The 9,587-nt window shown below is 41.6% G+C and overlaps 1 long non-coding RNA gene across 1 annotated transcript; it reads right to left on the bottom strand.

Annotated features, from left to right (window-relative positions):
- Window positions 1-792: 792 nt before the first annotated feature.
- Window positions 793-2,578, bottom strand: LOC115381822 (uncharacterized). Its single transcript, XR_003930461.1, has 3 exons — window positions 2,517-2,578; window positions 2,046-2,219; window positions 793-1,741 (listed from the first exon to the last, which is right to left on the bottom strand). It is a non-coding gene; the product is annotated as an uncharacterized LOC115381822 (long non-coding RNA).
- Window positions 2,579-9,587: the final 7,009 nt, after the last annotated feature.

Below are 9,587 nucleotides of genomic sequence, written 5' to 3'. Positions count from 1 at the left end.
TTTTTATACACATAAAATAGTTGAGAGGTGGATTGGTTCAGGCAGATCTGTTCTGAAGGCCTTATTGTGAAATGTACGGTCCACCGCTGCACAAAATGTACTCAAAACACATGAAATAAAACACTTTCAGGCTCAGATCATGTCAAATGAAATTACAAAACATAAATGTGCCATTTTCAACCATCTTGATCAAGTTTGAATGGGAATAGACACCTTGTTTACAACAGCAAAGCACACTGTGCAAAGACAGGCAAAAAAAAAACGACATAAAACTCACCAAAACTCTTCTGGTAGTGACTAAAACTCCTTTTTTGGCTCACACCCCTCCTCCAGTTTGGTTAGACAACAGTTTTGCGCTGATATCTCTGAGTATTTCTCGTAGTTTTCTGTTAATAGCTGATCTGCGTGCAGGCTGGATCGCTGTGCTGCAGCTGCTGCTCTCTCCATGTCACACAGCTCGCGCGGGTGGGGGAGGGGCGCGTTTGGAAAAAAAAAATATTGAAACCAGGCGCCAACCTCCGCTCATCAAACATGAAGACAATGCGGAAGTGCAAAAAAGCTGTAATTCTAGAGAGATTCCAGCAGGGGGCGATGATACTGGTTTCAAAAAGAGCCCAGGTCCCATTGGAACCCATTCAAAAATGCCGATTTTCAGAGTGCAAATAAACATATAAAGCGCCTGGTTTCAGGACATATTTTGGTCTCTATCACTAATTTCTATAACCGTGCTGGCTTCACCAGACTCTGATTTTCGCATATATCATCTGTTGATTTTATATTACAAGTTAAAGTTTTGCATAAATCGCCCTATCACAGTGCCTCCTCTGTCCCTGTGATGTGGTCACGTGACGGGCTGGACCAATCACATTTACATCCGGTTTCAAATATTCAATGTGGAGACGTCCTGCTGGACTCGGTAAAGTCTTCAGAACAGCGGTTGGGAACTCTATCGGTGACGTCACGAAACGTCTATCCATTTATATACAATCTATGATCGAAACAAAAGTGTACAATACTTTTTCTTTTTAAACAAAATTAAAACCAATGAATTACTTACGTAAATGATAACAGCATTTATGTAACAACGTTTTCAACTGTTTTTATAATGTTTTTAATAAAGTTATTTATTCCTATTTGACCCATTTCTCAATCATTAAGTGCTCTGTTTATTTGTAACGGGGGTTACAGAGAGCTCTCGTCCCGTGGCCCCAGGAGAAGCAGCGAGCAGGTGAGGGACCGTAAAGCCTCCCTGAAGCCTCCCAAGCACACTCTGTGACTGTTTAGCTTTGGAAGGTAGCTATGTCTATAGCACTGTGGTTACAGAAAAAACAAAACATTATCTGCAAATGTATATGATGAGTAAAACTACAGAATAAAAATATGCTCATTAAAAAAAACTGTTCAGTACTATAACAATACCACATGTCATGGTGTCAGGAGAATTACAGGCCAGAAAGTACATATGACTCTTGAGAAAACAACCTAACGTGAAGCTGCTGCAGGAGTTGTCTCATTCTTCCTCAAACAGCTCAGCTTTTATAGTGAGAAGACTGATTTTCAAAACAGTGCAGGTGCAGACAGTGAAACATGAGAGGAGGAGTCCAAACACAGTGATGATTTTGCATCACATCCAGAGAGGAGCCCTGGTTTGATGCTGGACTCTCACAGTTCTTCACACTACACATCTTCTGCTGGTTCCTCTGTCACTCACTGCTGGATGAAGCTCTGCTCTCAGCTCCAGCTGCAGAGAGAAGAGAGGAGATGATCAGAGTCTCTGTGAAGCAGTGAGGACTTCAGTCCTGTTCAGAGCAGCAGTCAGCAGCTCAGAGCTCATGAAGGACCACCACTGTCACACCAACACAACAAGCCTGCGGCTCCTCTGATTGGCTGACTGTGTGTCCTCTGCTGTCCAATCCTGAAGCTGCTCAGCGTTCTCCTCTCACAGCCTCACTGAGAGTCAAACACTGGATCTTTGTTCTCACACTGACTGTGTTTAGTCCAAACCTGCTGAAAGCAGCATGGACTCACTCCAACCATCTACTGACCTCAGAGTCTGCAGGCTGCAGTCTGGACTCTGCTGGAGATCAACCAGCTGCTGCACATCTGGAGCCTGCAGCTGGTTGAGACTCAGGTCGAGCTCCTTCAGGTGGGAGGGGTTGGACTTCAGAGCTGAGGCCAGAGAAGAACAACTGATCTTTGACAAACCGCAGCCCCACAACCTGAATAAAGAGAGAAAGCAGCAGAATCAATGAGGAGGAACCAATCAGATGTATTGATGGAGAAATGAGCAGCTCCACATTACTGAGTCCTGATCAATGAGCTGTTCTGTTGTTGTGGATCTTCATCACACACATCATCCACATGTCAGCACAACATTCACACACCTCCTCATGTCCACACACACCAGTCAGCTGCTGCTGAGCTCAGTCCACTCTCTCACTGCAGGATCAGAGTCTCAGATCACAGCTGCTGACAAACATTTCTCCTTCAGCAACAGTAACAGACAGTCAACTGACCTCAGAGTCTGCAGACCACAGAGTGGACTCTGCAGAAAACCACACAGCTGATAAACTCCTGAATCCTGCAGAGGGTTCCTGCTCAGGTCCAGATGTTCCAGATGTTTCAGGAGGGAGGGGTTGGACTTCAGAGCTGAGACCACAGAAGAACAGCTGATCTCTGACAACCAGCAGAGCTCCAACCTGAATAAAGAGAGAAATAAGTGAGATGAGAGGACAAAGTTTGGTGTTGAAGTGACTGAGAGCGGAAGAAGGTTCAGACTGGAAGAGTTTAGAAATGTAAAGTCCAAACAGCTGAAGCCACCAGGAGGAGAAGAGCTCTCATTAAATAATGCTGCTCACTAAAGTTCTGCAGAACTCAGTTCACTCTCTCTCAAATACACATTCAATTCATTTTGATATTGTATAAATTCCCACAAATCTGTTCATTTTTTTTGTTCAAGTGTTAATATTAATTTGATCCTCTTCAGAACAGATATCGAAATCATTGAACAGATTTTATCTCAATATTTTCGAACTTTGGTTGTAAATGTGAGCTGAAATGAGGAGTTAATCCTCTTTAGATGAGACTGATCAGACTGATCCTTGTTGTTCATTTGTTCTTCTTAAGAAGGTTGGAGCTCCGAGGAACTGAAAGAAGAACTACAGTTCTTCTTCTCCCTGATTTGATCTTTGATCTTGTGGAGAGCTGAACTGATGTGAAGACCAAACAGAAGCAGAGTCCAGTGGAGGACATGTCAACAGCCAAGGTTACCGGACAGAAAGCCAACAAGTCCAGAGTTTGCAGAGTTGCTGAGAGTTTGGAGCTCCAGCTGGGAGATCAGTGACAGCTTGATCCAGGAGAGATCAGCCTGCTTTGAAAGCTGAAGGTCAACATGGAGCGTGTCAGAGGTTCACAGTCAATGATCCACTGCAGCTCCTTTCTTCTTCTAGCAAGCTTTGAAATGTGGAGCTGCACACGGCTCTGCCACAGTCACAGGACTGAAGACCAGAGAAGAAGCTCCCTTTCTCCTGGAGATCCTCAGTGTGGATCACTCTCAGATCAGCCTGATGTCTGACCTTTAGTGTCAACACTACTTTACTGAAACACACTCAAACATGGAGTCTGACCTCAGAGTCTGCAGACGACAGAGTGGACTCTCCAGAAAACCACACAGCTGCTCAACTCCTGAACCCTGCAGAGGGTTCTCACTCAGGTCCAGATGTTTCAGGAGGGAGGGGTTGGACTTCAGAGCTGAGGCCACAGAAGAACAGCTGATCTCTGACAACCAGCAGCTCTGCAACCTGAATAAAGAGAGAAAGAAGTGAGATTAGAGGACAGAGTTTGATGTTGAAGTCATTGAGAGCTGAAGAAGGTTCAGACTGAAAGAGTTTAGAAATATAAAGTCCAAACAGCTGAAGCCACCAGGAGGAGAAGAGCTCTCATCAAAATGCTCCAGAGCTCAATTCATTCTCTGTCCCTCCAACATCTGGAATACTGCTAAACCTCCACTTGATTTTATGGGTAAAGGGCTTTTTAAAAGACAGACCACATGCGTTTTTGAAGGATTTTAATACCAGATAGACGGTGAGATCTTTATGTTTCCCTTTGGTATATACTTCGGAGGAAATTGTATATCTAAAACCAACACAGCACCTAGACAACAGTTAAAAATCAGGAAGAAAAAAAAAGAGCAAAATGGTAAAACAAAGAAGTAAAAAAGAACAGGACAATGGTTTGACAGACAGGGATGCCCCAGGGCTGTGTTCTGTCTCCCATTCTCTCCTCTGTATACACCAACAGCATGTCCTGCAGCAGAGAAGGAAGGACTCTTCTAAAGTATGTGAATGACAGGACATTGGTCGCCCATCTGACTGACTCCCAGGCAATGCAACACGACCAGCAGAAAGTCCACGTCCTGGTCCAAACATTTACTGAAAGCTCAAGAGAGCTCAATATGTCTGAAACACAGGAGCTGTGCTGTGTGTTCAGAGGGACTAACCCACATAAAAAGCCAAAAAAAATCACCAGACCCAGTAGGATTACTACCCAGTGTGTAACCTTAATTGATAATATATTTACCAAACGTTACAGATAATATCAGAGTGAGTGGCTTATTAGTTAACGATATCAGTAATCACCTGCCAGTTTTCATTATTTACAACAATTACAGAAACACAGACAGATAACGAGAATCTCTGCAGGCGAATCAGAACTGAGGAATCTCTGAATAAACTACGAAACGGTCTGCAGTCGTATCACTCTGAACCAATTTATAAAGAGAAACATATTTATCATGCTTATGAAAGTTTAAGAATATTTGTTACTGGATGAAAAACACTTTCCAATCAAGCTCTATTCCAAAAATGCAAAATCCAGTGACAATCAATCGATCATAAATGGATCAATAAATGCTTGTTAAATAGACCCTCCAGAAAAACGCGAGCAAAAATTCTTGATCCTGCGTACTTAAATCCCAGATTATGCGAACTAAAATGCTTGACTATGCAAATAAATATGCAGGGTTTTTATGCCATTTTATGCGGTAAAATTGCGGACAGTTGTGAAGTATGCTAATAGTTGCGAAATATGCGAAAAGATGCCAGATATGTATTATGTAGGTTACCCTCTCTCTCTCTCTCTCTCTCTCTCGCTCACACTCACTCACTCACTCACTCTCTCACTCTCTCTCACACACACACACACACACACACACACACACCTCCGTCACATTCATTTTTATATTAGTTCTTAAATTGTTTCCTTATTTCTCATTGGCCTCGAAAGGGTTTTTGAGGTTGCTGCCTCAGTTAAGGTGAGTTGTTTAGAGCTTTTTATCCATTCAGCAAGCCTCTTGGCATGCTTTGCGGTGGTGAAGTATTGTAACACACTGGACTTCCTCTTGTGCTCCAAAACCAAATTGCACGGGGTGCAAAAAAGTTTACCCCCCGTTTTCATGTAATATACCATGGTACTGGTTAGACTGGTCTTTGGCTGAAATATTCTGTGGCAAATGTGACGGATTTTGTTTCTTAATTGTTTTTTCCAACTTTGTTTGAGTGCCTTGAGTCAGTTTGTGGAGAATGCGCGAACTGATGACGTCGGACCGGGCGTCACATATTTAATGCAGAAATTGTGACATCAAGCGAGACTATTTCTCATTGTGTTTCCCGGTAAATGTGAGATTATTGCGGGGATTATGCGCCCTTGTGGAAAATATGTCGTCCCCACATAATCAGCGGCAAAAGGGTGATTTATGCATGAATTCATGCGATCGCATGATTGTGTTTTTCTGGAGGGTCTAGTTAAAAGAAAAATACACCATACAGGGAATTTATAAAATCCAGAACCAAAGAGGCAGAAAACAAATAAAAGAAATATAACAACAGGTTTACTAATGTCATGACAACATGTCAAAAAAACAAATATAACAAAACACTAGAATATGACAAAGATAATATCAGAGGTGTCTGGAATGTATTAAATAGTATTATTAGCCATTAGGTTACCCAAAGTATTTTATTGAAAATTATATCAATATCAATAACATGAACCCGGTGGTGATTAAATTTAGAGTTTTTTGTTAATTTTGGACCAAACCTGGCAGACAAACTTCCTGTTCCAGCAAATGATAGTGATGAGATATTCATAGAAATAAACCCAAATTCAATAGCCTCTGATGAAAAAGAAATAACAGGAACTGTTCAGAAATGTAAAAACAAAACCTTCTCTGACTGTGATTGAATCGACATGTTCATCATAAACAAACAAAAAAAAAAAGTAATTCTGGGTATTTCTAGACCATTCACTAATATCTTCAATCTATCATTTCGAACAATTTCCAAATAAACTGAAAACAACCAAAGTCATTCCTCTGCACAAGAACAGCGACAGACACCACTTCACAAACTACAGACCTGTTTCCCTTCACCCACTATTCTCTAAAATCCTCAAAAAAATTCAAAGAATTCAATTTGCTGACAGACAGTTAGTATGGATTTAGAGCTAACAGGTCAACGTCACTAGCTTTAACTGAATTCACTGAAGAAATTACAACTTCTGGAGGCAATAAATAACACGCAGCAGGAGTTTTCATTGATGTGGAAAAATAGCATTCGATACTATAAATCATGACAGATTAATCAATAAACTGGAGCAGTACGGAGTCAGAGGAGTTGTACTGAACCCAGTACGAGGAGGACAGGAAACAGTTTGTGAAGTAGGGAGACTGTCTCTCTGAACATTTGGATATTGTGTGTGGAGTCCCTCAGGATTCAGTGTTGGGACCTTAACTGTTCATAATATACATCTATGCAGGGCCGCTTCAAGTCATTTGGGGGCCTGGAGTACCACTGCTTCATGGGGCCCCTTTACAAAGCAGGAACCCTGTGTCAGTTTGATTGGTTAATGAGTTAATGCCACTGTTGTTTTTCTTGATTTAACAGGACAAAAATGTCCCACGAAGTCATATGAAACACATCTTGAAAAAAAGAAAACTCAAATAACCATTACAAACCATAACTATGCATTCTGTGACGTTACGGTTTCATTTCCTGGATCAACGGTAAAATGAGTGATTTTTACTGTTCTACTGCAGTTTTTATCCACAGTAGTGTTCGCATTTCTACTTTCATACATTTAAAACTTGAAATTTTGAATTTGTGGAGATTTTTGTATGAACTATAGTTTCATATGTCCTAAAACACGGGGTGGCTGCCGGGCCCCCACCACATACACACACAAAATATGCAATTCCCAGTGCAGTTGTCTTTTTTCTATTTTAAGTATAATGGAGGTATTAAAACCTTTGCATCTTAAGTACGTGAAGCCACTTTTGCATTAATCATGCCAAACATTCTAATAAATAAATAAAATAAAATTATCACCACCATAACATAAAGGTCTGAGCAATCAGAGGGCCCCTCTGATTGCTCAGATGGTGGTGGGGGGCAAGGCTACAGCCTATTGGTCAGCTGATGCTTTAATTCACACCTGCATATGGAACTGCATGAATTTGCAAAGATGAACTGAGAGTAGGATTCTATAAGCTTTTGACTTTTTCCTACTCCCTTTCGGACACGTACAACAAGAAGACTTATCACGTATTTGGGTGTACTTTTCTTTCATGTGTTTCTTTTATTCTCTTTTTCTTGTTTGAAATGATTATTCATTGTTTCACTGTGTTCACGTGTTCGAAACTACGTTCAAAGTTCTAAATAGTAAAATAACCAGATCATCCCAACTGCCTCTGACTGAGTTGTACAGGCACTCAGTGGTGAGAAAAGCCACCCTGAACCACTGCTTCATGCTGCTGCCACCAGGCAGAACATACAGAACCTCCCCTGGCCCAGAAAAACATCTACAAGAAATCATTCATCACATCTGCAATAATGGTTTCAAACTGCATGAAACAAGATGCACTGTTCTTATCTGTTGTTGTGTTTGAATCGGTGTTCTTTAAATCTGGGACTAAGCTGTGTTGAAGACAATTTTCAGTTTTTAGTGAAGAACAGACAACATTTTTATCTATCTATACTCCTCTCAGTGATTTGACTCCAACAGATTCTACCTTCAGACAGTGAACTGACCTCAGAGTCTCCAGTTGACAGTTTGGACTCTCCAGTCCAGCACTCAGAATCTTCACTGATGAATCCTTCAGGTTGTTGTAACTCAGGTCCAGAAGTTTCAGATGGGAGGGGTCAGACTTCAGAGCTGAGGAGATCACTTCACAGTCAGAATCAGAGAGGTGAATTTGAGAAAGTCTGGAATGAGACAGAGGACAGGACGTTATGAGAGAGGACACTGGTAGCCCTTTCACACTGACAAGCTCGCTCCGCCAAGGCCTTGAACAACTGTGTGTCACGGTGCTGGGTTGTATGAGAAGTGATTAAAAAAAAAAGAAAATTAAAAAGAGCTTGTGTTTGTGTGTCCTGTCACTAGAGGATCCTGGAAGAGAGTCCTCGTTGTGCTGGCAGACTGTACATGTAAAGGGTGTGTTATGACCCAGGTCACATGTGGGGAACTGCATCCTCCAGGTGCTTTCCCTCCCCCTGTGTGTGTTTGAGTGTGAGAGAAGGGTTGGTTGATTGAATATCCGGCTGGCTGATGAAGACCAGGTGTGGGAGTGTTGCTGGAGCTGCAGGAGGACTTCTGATTAGCTGGCCAGGGAAGAAGAAAAGGGATATAAAAGTCGCCAGCTGCCAGAGGTCTCGTCCTCTCATTCTGCCTTCCCACTCTGTCAGCAATGCCAGCAACAACTGTGTGTGTGACTGAATCAGAATATTCATGGTCCACTGTGGGCCTTTTTCAATATTGAAATGTTTGGTTTAGTGTTTTTGTAGCATTATTTGAGTTTACATTAATGGCTTTAGTTTTTTTCAAGTCAACTTATCCATCAAAGTCGAGTCGACAAGTCATGATGACGTCCTCACATTGACAGGAGGAACACCACCGACGCACAGCTATCCAGCAATGAGCAACTTGTATTAAAATTCACTGCAACATAATTACTCAGGCGCCACCCCCGTGATTCAGAAACAGAAAAAAAGGCTGAACAAATTCTAATACTAAATGATAATATATTGAAAATGGATGTGCTTCATTTTTTAATAAACAATCTGTAATGAAGGAGTAGATAAACAGTCTGGAGTGCCGGAAAAGCTTCTGGAGGATGCGAGGATCAGTGCGCCTGCATGGAACGTGCACAGCTGAGTCGAATAATGTAGTATGGAAGAAACCGCCTGCGCATCGGTGTTGCGCAAACACAAACAAGACACAAGCATCTGACATTTTAACCCGAACAAAACAAAGGCTAACACCTTGAGTTTCTTTTAAATTTAACTGCACAACATAAAGTTCAATTAAAACTTAAGGCAGCAGCAGCCGAGACGCACTCCATGCGTGTCCGCATCATGTTTGGAAAAAAAGAGCTCGTTGTCTAAATGAAATAAAAGACAAAATAATCAAAACCCAATGCTGTTGAAATTGTAATTCAATACTGGTCTTGCTTGCATGGTTCACAGAACATTACTTACACCACAGTTTTCAACGTGAAATAAATGGAAATTAAAAACCAGAACCGCAAATAGGCA

The sequence above is a fragment of the Salarias fasciatus genome, chromosome 3 (genome assembly GCF_902148845.1).
Source record: "Salarias fasciatus chromosome 3, fSalaFa1.1, whole genome shotgun sequence".
Lineage (NCBI taxonomy): Eukaryota > Metazoa > Chordata > Actinopteri > Blenniiformes > Blenniidae > Salarias > Salarias fasciatus.
Note: the sequence above shows the minus strand (reverse complement) of the source record. Positions and strands in the feature narration are given on the sequence as shown.